The sequence below is a fragment of the Pyxicephalus adspersus genome, chromosome 5 (assembly GCF_032062135.1).
Source record: "Pyxicephalus adspersus chromosome 5, UCB_Pads_2.0, whole genome shotgun sequence".
NCBI classification, from domain to species: Eukaryota; Metazoa; Chordata; class Amphibia; order Anura; family Pyxicephalidae; genus Pyxicephalus; species Pyxicephalus adspersus.
The window spans coordinates 76406154-76418562 of NC_092862.1; the positions used below are offsets into that span (position 1 = coordinate 76406154).

At 36.2% G+C, this 12409-nt stretch overlaps 1 protein-coding gene across 10 annotated transcripts in view; it reads right to left on the reverse strand.

Moving 5' to 3' along the window:
• The window catches only part of LOC140331146 (poly(rC)-binding protein 3-like), a 430678-nt gene that overhangs the window by 72043 nt on the left and 346226 nt on the right, over positions 1–12409 (reverse strand). The window lies entirely within an intron of this gene.

Sequence of the window (12409 nt, forward strand, 5' to 3'; positions counted from 1 at the left end):
CATGAATTTTTAAATATTGGTAAATACAGAGGTGCACTTCCTTATTTCTAATTTAAATTATAGGAAAGAATACACCTAGTCAGTTTTTGAGCCATTTATTCAAGTATATCACCTTTCTCTGTAGACACTGTTTGAATGGGAATATAATGTTTGTCTGTACAAGGAGTTAATTTTTTGCATGGCTCTCTATATATACAGTACCTAGTAGCTATATATGCTGAATGTATAGTTATAAAGGTATGAATATATATAAGAAAAATATTCTCAGATAAAATATAAACATATTTAAAGTGTCAAAGCAATAAATGTATGAGTTTGGTCAGTTTACTGATTTTGTCAATGTACTGAATATGATCATGTATCAGTAACCCCCTATCTTTAAATCCCTGAACCTCTCAAGCCCAGGGAAACAAACATAGTCTTTACAACAGAGCTGTTCAACCCCAGTCCTTGAGGACCACAGACAAGCCAGAATTGCCTTTGTCATATAAAGGAAGACTAAGAAAGAGGGGTCACTGATCCCTAATACTACAACTGGTTACCTCCAGTTTGGGGACAAATGGTAAGAAAACCTTAATATTTTTAATCTCCTTTACCCTAAATAAAATGTTTGGGCTCATGTGAGCATAAAGCAATGGGGTTTCTTGATAAAATACATAAGATAAAAGAATCTTATCATGGGTGATAATAAAGCTTTTATTTGATGTACTATGCAAAAAACACCTTGCTTTATGCTCACTCTTTATTTGAGCCTAAACATTTTATCTACCACTACGTAAGGGGGTAGACAAACCATTTTTTTCTAATAAGTTTTGTAAAAAGAGGGATCCTACCTGGCCTATCTCATTCAGAAGATGGCTAAGGATAACATCTTCCCGTTTGTGTCCTTGGGCATAACATGGAAAGTTGTAGCCAGCCTCTTGATTTATCTATATCTATGATCTATATAAGCACCGTGAGTGAAGTAAATTATATAATGTATATTGTTCTTTGGTAACAATCCCTTTCCCTTGATTAATAAACCATGGGGCATGATTCTCTGGAAGAAGGGTGAGAAAATTAGAGCTCTGATTGAGAGTATTCTAATATGGCTACATTGAAAACAGTGTTGCTGGCACATGTGGGCACAAATTACAAAAATTAGTTGCGTTTGCAAAGTTTTCCAATGATTAAATGATGGTCTATCACCAGCTGGATATTCCCAATAGTTTTTTTTCCCTTTATTTTCAACTTGTAATCATGCTAGCAACACACTTCCTGTCTTTAGAATAACTTCAAATAAGTAAACAATAAATTAAGGCCTACGTCCAGCTAATTTTTAAGCAGGCACAGCAAAGGTTTTTTTTTTTTTAATGTCTTTTTTTGGAATAAAAATTTTACCTACTGCTGTTTTAATGCCAAAGACAGAATGCATCATATATGTTTTTTGTCCTTAGTTACGCTTTAACACTGCATGTAAACTGAGCACTGGTTTTCTTATGTATTCTGAGCCATAGCACTGGAAGCATTTCTTCCTCTCTTCAACGCACCACGGTCACTCCACAGGCCTCTGAAGATGTAAGAAAACTATTACTGAAAACTACCAAACTGTGCCCTGTAAGGGCATTCAAAGTCACTAAAACTGCATAGTCTGAAATGCTATAGACTGATAAAGTTAAATGTCCAAGTATACCCCAATGTCAGCTTGATTTTTGGTGGGAGGGAGGTTATCCAAAGCAAACACAGAGGCAGATTTCAGATAATTTTACTAGAGATATTTATAAAGACATTTACTGATATACAACTTGATTATTAATTTGACCAAAGTGTGTTTTAATAATTTGAATCTCAGTTTGACTTTAGTTTAATAATACATGATATACTTGGCTTACTTGACATTACTAAATAAGATGTAATAACATAATGTCACACAAGCTATTGGTTAAGCAGTCAGAAAAGAGAAAATCAAATAATAGATTTTTTTCAAATTCAAGGACTTGCAAATTTAGTCAATAAACAATTACATTTTCATTACCAGTCGTTGACCTTAGATATACTATGGAGAAGTTCAAAAACCCTTTGTCTAAATATTTTAGGCATGTAGTTATGTGTAGTTAGCCCTGCACTTTACCCACAGCACTGGCTATATTTACTGGCAATCTCTCCTGCAATGGTGGTGCCGATACCTAAAAATAACTTTGATATCTTAATTTCTCTCAGTTTCAAAAGATTTATTTGTATTTTCTGGTATATCTCCTCTATAGAGAAAAAGGGAAAATTTCCTCAGTGGGACCCAGTGACCAAATATTACTTTTAACGGAAAAGGTTTTACCTTTAAATTTTATTTGACAGAGTTTACATCAATCTATGTTTTTTTAACTGATTGGTAGAACCTGTTTATTATTGTTACCACTCTGCCAGCAGATCATTTGTCCAGAGGCTTGCAGCATCCTCAACCTCCCTTTAGCTGTGCAGAGAAGTGTCTTTTTTAGCATACCCTGCACTTACTGTTGTGCACAGCTGTAGTTATTCAGAGTATGTGCAGTAGCCAATGACCAGACTAGCTGCTGGTTCCAATTTTGTCTTGCTATGGTTGCTAGTCTTATTTATACCTTGCCTGTTCCAGGCTCTGGTTGCTGGATCCTAAGCCCTGCTACCTGTGACTTGCTTAACTGTACTCTGCTACACTTATCCTTTTTGAATATTGACCATGGCCAGATCTCGACTACGCCTGCTACCTGCCCTGACCTGTGCCTGGTCTTGGACAACATTGCCTGTCACCTGCTCTGCCTGAACCTGTGCTTGGACTTTGACTATGCAGCAAAGTAGTCCGGTAGTCACCTCTTTTGGGGTGCTTTGGTGAAGATCGGGTAACACTTAGGCTCTGTACCCCTAGTAATCCTGCATCACCTGTTGGGGGCACAGCCCTAACAATTATATTTGCTTAATTAAGAGTTTGGCTATATACCTACAACAGTTAACAATAGCTCACATGAAAACAATCTAAGCTAAATATTTAGGAGTCTAGTTTGAAGCAATAATTTTAATATTCAGCGCAAATTTTTATAAAAAATTAAATAAGGATGTTTTATATTATTTGTGAAAGCAACACTCAAATCAATCAAAAAATGTTAAATATTATAATTGAAAGGCCTACTTTGACAAAAAGATTTTTTTTCCAACAGAAAACAGCACCTGAGTGCTCTCCTTCATCAACATATCTATTACAAATCCTTTATAATAACTGGGACTGTGCCACATGAAAATTAATCAGATAAAACGGACTACAGAGTTCATTTTCGTTGGCATACTACCCTACCAAATAGACCTAATATTAATGTTTAATTTAGATATTCATATCTTCTAACACAAGGGCCAAGCATCATCTCTTTGTTACTTTCAATCTAATAGCTTTCAGAGACTTGCATTTCCACTATTTGCTACTTTGATCCCTGAGCTTTACACCAGACACATTCATGGCACTGTGGACTGCTACACAGGCATTCTATGCTGTTTCCTTTCATCCTTTTAAGCTACTCTTCTCTAGTTTCGTTTCCTGGTGATTGACAATACCAGCACACTAATAAACATAATATAGATTGTGGGGGTTCTGTGATATTTGGGACAAGCTTCATATTCCAGAATATTTCAGTTTTGTTGGGACAATACGAATGCATCACATATTATCTAAAGCAAGCCTAGATATAAATTTCCAATCTGTGCATCATTAACATAATAAAAACAGGTGCTGGCTTTTATAGACCAGTGCTGTCATCCAACCAAAGAACAAATACTCAGTCCTAAAGATCAAGTCCCGGTTTATACAGTGTTTTACAAAGGCCACAAAGAGTTCAGTTTGGATTAAAGTGAATAAAGGAATTAATGAAGCAAAATTAAAACAGTTAACTGCCAAGCACTGTGATATATTTACACAGTGCCCAACAAACAAGGAAAAATTGTACTGTAATTTGGCAACACAATGTCTGCATAATTGCTCTGATATCACTTGGTTAACAGTCACACTTTGAAAAAACAGGCACAACAATAAGCATCAATAAAGGAAAATCCCATACCATTTACTTCCTTACTATTATAAAGGATATTTATCAGTATTAGTTTCTTGATCAAACTAGGTCAGTTTACAGAAACAAAGAGACCACTGTGTTACAAGATAAAGCTACAGGTGCAGGTACAACTGGACTGGAGTATGTGCACATTAAAGACTGAGTCTGCAAGTATATCTAAACCAGTCAGTGGAGAATGTTTTTTTGTCTTGTCAAATTATTAATTATCCACAATAGCAACAGAAAAAAGAGCCCTCTAGCTATTTGATTTATTTTTATTATTCTTAAGTAGGGGATCCTTATATTAAACACTGTTATGCACGTGTGCATAACACACCACGGAACAAAATTTTGCCATTAAAAATCTCTTAATACAGTGTTTCCCAACCTTTCTTAGTCGCGGCACATATTTTACAATTAGAAAAATCCCACGGAACACCACCAAAAAGTCAGACACGTAAATTAGCTACCTGCTGCCATCTAGTGGAAGAGTTTTTTTTGGTTCTGCCTATCACTATACATCGCTGGTATAGACAAATGAAGACAAATTTTTTGCAGTAAATAAATCATTTTGGGACCAATTAACTGAAATTGGATAATTTCCCACGGTACACCCGAAGATCTCTCAAGGCACACTAGTGTGCCGCGGAACAGCGGTTGAAAAACACTGTCTTAATATATTGGTATGACTGTCTGGTCACAGTGTATGTACTGTATGATGGTAAGAATAATTGTCCCTCCACATAAATAATTTACCCTCCACATCATTTAAGCTCCAATAACCTACGTGGGTTGCAGATCACTAATGATAAGGAATCTGCATACAGGTTATGTAGGCATGTACCATACAGAAGTCTGTACAAGAATATTAAAATGTTGACCAGCATCAGTGGAATACCACACATCTTATCACACATCGTTGGGCACATATTAGACCTGGTATTTTCCAAACTCTGCAACCTCACCCACCTTTACAACTTACTATTTCTGACCACAACCTCCTCACCTTTAACCTATCTAATTCTTCCCCCTGCTTTGCCAAATCCCAGATTTGGTCAGTGGCAGAGCGATATCCGTAACCTTGATCACATCCCTAATCCCCACTCTTTCTAAAATAACATCCGATAAAGTTGCCACGCAGTTCAACCACACTCATTTCTTGCCCCTGCCACCTTCTGCTACCCCGTCCTGCCAACACCCAACCCTGGCACAACAATCACACCAAACATCTACAAAAGACTGCTTGTGCAGCTGAGCCCAAATGGATGAAATGTGGCCTCAGAGCAAACTTCATGGACTACAAAGCTACACTACAACACCTTAAACCTACAATCATTGTCACCAAGCAAAATTATTTCTCTGCCGTCATATCCTCTTAAGCTTCCAAGCCACGCAACCTCTTTTCAACAATTTACTCCCTCCAAAACCCTACACCCCTAAAAATACCTTCTCCGCCCAAGACATAAACATCTACTTAGGAGAGAAAATTGTCAAAATCAGACATGATTTCTCTGTTCACTGTGCTACTCCAACCATATCCACCATTTCTACATGTAAATCAGTCAGTCCCTCAGCCCTGTTACTGAGTCTCCTCTCTTCTCTCATCATCTCCATCTACTACCTGTCCCTTCCCTTCACCCAATTCCCTCTGATCTACTACCACTCCTCCACCCTGGCCCCTACACTATCCAAACTATTCAACTTCTCCCTTTTATACTTGTATCTACCCCTCCGCCTTCAAATATGCCATTATTCTTTCTATTGTAAAGAAACTGACAAAGTCCATTCCCTACTTTCTAGCTACCATCCTATCTCCCTTTTCCCATATGTTTCCAAACTTCTTAAGCATCTGCTCTATAAAAGACTCTCCGACTACCTAAACACCAACTCTCTACTTGACCCACTCCAGTCTGGCTTTTCAACCAAAACAACCCTTACTAAAAAACGGCCAAAGATCTCATCAGAACTAAGTCACAAAGCAACTTTTCCTTCCTCCTTCTTTTAGATTTTTCCTCTGCTTTTGACACTGTTAATCACCCCCCTAAAATATAAATCATGAACTCCATTGGTATCTGTGACACTGCTTCCCCCCGGTTTATTTCCTACCTGTCCCACAGCTCCTTTCATGTTTTTTTCAATAATATTTCCTCCTCCCCTACTCTTCTCCCTGTTGGTATTCCCCAAGGGTCAGTCCTTGGACCGGTTCCCTTTTCTCTGTACACCTCCTCTCTCGGTAGTCTCATAGCCTCCTTTGGCTTACAGTACCATCTGTATGCTAATGACAAATCTATCTGTCCACCCCTGATTTGTCTAACTTAGTCTTGGACAAGGTTTCATGCTGTCATCTCATCACCCCGCCCTCCGCATTTCAAATATCCCCGACAAATTCCTAACTGTAAAAAACACTGTTTTTCATCCCTTCCCTGAAGCAAGGTATCTTGGCATCACCCTTGATTCTGCACTACCTTTAATTCTCATATTCAAAACATTTCCAGGTTATGTCACTTTCACTTGCGCAACATTCACTTGCAACCAAAATCCGCCCCTACCTGTCCACAGAGACCACCAAATAGGATGTTCTGAGCAGGTTCCTCTCTTCTCCTATGTCACTGTCTTTATCTGTCTGTCATTTGCAACCCCTATTTAATGTACAGCCTTTTGTATTATGTTGGTGCTATATAAATACTGTTTATTAATAATAATAATAACAATAATATTAATAGGGTAGTTGATTAAGACAGTTTAAGAAAAGTGCTATGTATGTATAAAATCATACAATGTTTAAATGTTCCTATGGTTTGCCTTGGATATAGGGTTAACAAAAAAGAAACACAGTGTGGGTAACAATGTCCTATTCTGCATCCAGAACCGTATTAATGTTCTGATAATGACACACAACCCTTTTATATTATATTACCATAGTGTACAATGAAGCTGTACGATTACTGCCTTGATGTACAGTTAATTCACAGACGTCCATACATGAGAAGGAATGTACACATAGGGGGTCCTAGTACACAACAATAAGCCTCTAACATAAAATACTGCAGGAATGATAAAATTAATTTGCAAAAAAAAACCAAAAACAAATAATAAACCTTTTTTTTTTATTATTTGGCATCTGGAATTTGATTGATAGGACCTGTGGTCGCTTTCATTGAAACTCAAGGCATTGTCGTAAAAAATATTACATTATTTTTTATTATTCATACACTAGTTTTTTTTTCCTGTGAACAATTATTTCTGAAAGTTCTGAATCTATATAAAATGTATCCCCCCTATAATTTTCATCAGCATGCCATTGCTTGTAAAAGCTGATTTCCTAATAATGATGTGGCAAGAAGGAGGGTAGCAGAAATGGTTCTGCTCAGTCATATATTTTAGTTCACATATTATCTCAATAACCTGTTCAATTGCATAATTAGAGGCTGTCCTGAACATCCCCTGCAATGATTCAAACAGGTTTTCATTTAGGTGAATAAGATCTTTTGAGCGGCGGAACAAGTTCTTGCATTGGCTGCTCACCCCTCTTCATTTGCTATGACATTGGAGGAGGGCTGGGGTATTGTACACCTCTCTACACAGTGATTGCAGAGCATGCTGTTCCATTCAGCTCTGGCACCAGGATGTTTAACTAGGAATTAAGAGATGTATCAATGTCACTGTGTTATTGTTGAGCGCTCTATGGCTCCAAAAGCAACTGCTGGTTCTTTTTCTTTTTACAGTCATTTTAAATAAAAGTTACAAAGCTGAAAAAAATATTTCAGGAAGGACCCCCTACCAGAATATTTGATGGCTTGTTGCTGGAATGATTGTGTTAACTAGTTTAAATTATGTATTTTTGTTTCTACTAGTAAGTGAAGAAAGGAACATTACTTAGCACAAGGGTTAAAGGAAAGGTGCGTTTCCTGTCCATTAGTTCAAATCAATTGAACTAAGAGCAGAAAATGCAGTGGCATCAAAATGTGTGTAAAAATCTGCTTTTGTTTTAAGTGGTATTTAAATGGGATGTAAAATATAAAAATTTCTCAATAGATTTTTAAAATTTAACAATACGGTTAGAGATGTGTTTTATAATATATAATTTATCGACATTTTTTTACTGATTATAAAACTCGCCAGTTGATATCTTTCTAGCCTTTCTATAGGTATAGCTATACTGTAACATATTCCAAAATAGAAGAAGGCAAAAGCTACAGTAAAATGTAAGCACACAAATGGCAGACATTTGTATGTGAACTGAAATATAATGGTCTATAACAATAATCTTTACATCTTATGAAGATAGCCTTCTCAAAAGTATTGATAAGTCTGGTAAGGTTTGGCTCAGAAACTGGTCTAGATGTACACCTAGAGGTACACCTCTAACTTATATATGAATACCTGTGAAATATTTCTCCATGATACTAGCCAGTGGCAAGTAACTCACTTGTAACAAAGATTTAACAAGTGGCACTAAAAAAAGCTTTGTGAACATCATTTTAATATTCAGGAAAACGTCATGGTTACATACAAAGTTACATTGTTGGATATAAAACATACATAATTTCACCCAGTTCAACCACTAGGGAAATAACCATACTACAAACTAGCATATTCCAGATAAAACTATATAAACATGATTGATTGATTCAGAGGAAGGCAAACAAACCCATAATTTATCTGCAGTTGTATTGTAACCAGTTCTTCTGGTTTCCAGTATATATATCAATAAATCAATATATATACTTCTGCAAATGGAGAGAAAGTAGTGTTTAGGGCTTGGGAGAGATAGGTAGACCTTGGATCAGGAACAAATGGTTATTATAGTTTCAGAAATCGGGCCTAGAACCTTTATCTCATTAACAATATAAAGCGAATATAAATACCCAGCCATACCTTGTTTAACTTTTGGATAAAGCAGGGAAGAGTTAGAGCCTCTGGTTTTTGGTTTTTACTGTTCCCTGACAACATTTGACCTTTACAGTAGGGAAAGGCTAGAACTATCAACTATTATTTGATGCTGTTGTTATTAGCATGTTAGTCTCTGTTCCATCAAACTATCAAAGAGATAACAGACATATTGCTTTTTATTTTATCATATATAATGAAAATTTGGATGTTTTTAATTTCACCTTAACTTGATTGTTTTTTCCAACAAGACGAGTAAATTCCTAGAGAGTTTTATTAACTAAAAGAGAAGAAACATCTCACTTTTCAAATGAAAATTCATGGTTCAATGACTCTAGTAAGTTAATACCCCATCTTATCAAAAGAATACAATAAACCTTTAAAGAGAACTCTAAGTTAAAAATAAATAGCTCAATAAAAGATGTTCATTTTTAATTCAGAGATTTTTCCCCCGTATTATTTTTTTCTGCCACTAAAGGTTCTCATTGTTGTGGGCCGGATGAGTTTTTCTAAACCCAGGTCATCCTGGCCCTACCCTAGTCTGTGATTGGGCAGTGAATGGAGAAGCAGCACAGTTATGAGCTCATTTCTTTTTTCACTTTCTTTCTTCTATCAGCCTGCTACTTGACAGCACATAAACTAATTGGCTCCTGCATATTCCTCTCACAATCCAGCCCTGCTCTACAGAGACTGCAAGAAACTGATACCAAATTAGATTTAGTTACTTACACTGCATGCATTTAAAAATACTAATAATGATGTGCTAATGAATTAGTAGCTGCAACAATATATGTCTGATATGTCTGCCTAGACATAATCCTTTTTCTTGGTTTGGACAGAAAACAAAAAGAGTAGAATCACTGTCAGGTTTTACAGTTGTCTGTGTTCCCCCTTGGGAGACAATGCCTAACTTTCTGTCCTGGAAAATGCTGCCACTGAGAAAGAAAAAAAAAGGAAAATCCAACATGTTACAGTTGTCAATGAAATAGAAGGACAGTGAAACGCCTTTTTTGGTGACAACTTTTAAAACAAAGACTGAAGGAGAAGTGAAGGAATATTTCACAATGGGCACATTGAAAAACAAAGGTTCTAACACTATCAAGCTAGAAAAGTCATTTTGGCTGGAATACTACCTTAACATTTACATTTGTATCACATTGAAAACTAACAAAATAGGTACACTGAACTAGGAACTCCCCTTTTTTGAATTAGCAGGTAAAAGCTGGTGGTCTTTATATTTGACAAAATAAAATTGGCTGTCTAGACAGACTGTCAACACAAATTAAAATGAATACTTCCAAAAGGTTAGTACTTAATGTTCAGGGAAGGGATTGAGAACATTTTGATTGAGATCCATCTGTTTAAAGAATGGTTCATTGTTACTATGTCAATACAGAACATAATACACTACTTGATTAAAAAGACTTTAAATATAAAAATTACGTTTGTTAATTTTCCACCAAATTAAGGTAGCATGGCTGCATTTTTTTCTATACCTGCTTTATGTCCTTCACAATAGCTGTACGTATTATCTTGTGGAGTGGAGCAAAAAGTTTTATAGAGTATTTAGAACCTGGATTCACAAAACCACATAGTTTATTTAATTAAACAACTAAAGGTTTCTGCAAAATAGGCTTGTTCACTATGTAAATCCAAAGAGCAATGGTTTTCTGTAACATACAGAAATTTAAATATAATGTCATATTAGTTAACAGAATTTTTTAAAATGGTCATTATGGATGAAGCATTTCACTTACCATTGTTATTTCCTACCACATAAAAATGTTACAGTGTAGGAGCAGACAATCCTCTTCCTAGTATTATACACAACTTAATGATAACTGTATCATGGTGTAATAAAGAGACAAGCTTTTCTATCATGAACATGAACAGGATTCGCTTGTGAGACTACCTCTGTCGTCATTATATGCTAACTAGTGTCAGAGACCCACCATGCTACCACAAAAGAATACATCAACTGCTGATTTAATAAATAGATCACATTTAAAGATGTAACAAAAAAGTACACTAAAGTAGAACTAATCCTGTCCAGACTTTTCCCGTTATGAGTGACCTGGGCCTGGACATGTGTTAGACCTTTTGACTCCCCTGATCTGCATATTTATTCTTTGTCACTAACTAATATTCAAGCTAGATAATCAAAATGAAAGCCTAGAAGGAAGATTTTTTCGAGGGAGGGCAGCAATAAAAGCTTCTGCAATTTATTAGTATGTATTTTCTTTAAACCTCTAACAGTCATTGGTACAAGCTAAATGACAGATTTTTACCCCGCAAGAACCATTGAAGTTATGTCCAGTTCTCAAGGAACCCCTGCGAAAAGTGATATGTAGAATTAAACGTATGTTATAAATATCCGTAACTAACAGAAGAATAGGGAGTGTGAATCATTGACACATGGTGAATAATTTTACCACTGAAATTAAAGAACACATTCTAATACAATACAATCACAAAAACACTGTTGGCATTATTCACAAAATCAGTGGTTTGTGGACAAGTGCCTTCTTACATTGTTGGTCAGTTATAAGATGCCACAGACATCTGAAAAGATTGGTGGCATGCCACTAAACTTGCTTCTGATATTGACTCAAAACTATGTAGGCACAGATAGGAGGGTTCAGTCTACCACAGCTTAGGGAACCCTTAGCAATCTCTGGAGGAATTGACTATGGGCACTGTGAGCAGAGCTTTAAGTTTACACTTTTGGCAAACTTTTGTATAATTGGTGGCTCTAAAAATATATAATTTATATTATAATAAAAAAATATAATTTTATACCTATGACAAAGACAATGAGGATGATGTATTGGAATGCTGCTGTTACTTCACAGTCCAAACAAAGACAAAGGAAAGTCATGGGTTAGGGTGCACTTCTGGACTGCAATGTTGTCTGCAGAAAGATCCATGACCCGATTATGATGTCTGGAAAGGGTACTTTTATAATATTGCAGACATATGTACATCAACTGTGTACCTGTACCTGTGTACCTGCTCCTGGTATTGTAGCTTGTCACTCCCTAAATGTGGTGGCTGCATTTGTTTTCTTTTACTTAGTTGATCCTGCGAGTATTAAACGAACTGTCCTAGAGTGGACCATGTAGCTATGATTTGCCGCTCTAAAAACCTCCCACTCATCTCATCTATTCAATTGAGAGAAAGGGAAATTCTGTCAGAAATAGATGAGAAAAATGTAAGGCCTAGTTTCGACTGACTTTGAGAAGCTTTCTTGCTGCAAAATGAGAAGAACATGGCATGCTTCAGCTTTGCTTTTTTTCCATTTCAAAACACTACAGGGCAACACAGGAAAACAGAGCTTTGACATGACTTTGACACAAGGTAAAGCATGCTGTGTTGAAACTGAAGCACAACCAAGCGAAGCAACCATGAGGGCTGATCATTTGTTTCAATGTGAGTGTGTTTCAGGGACCTAAAAAAAATTCATCTTTGAAGTAGGG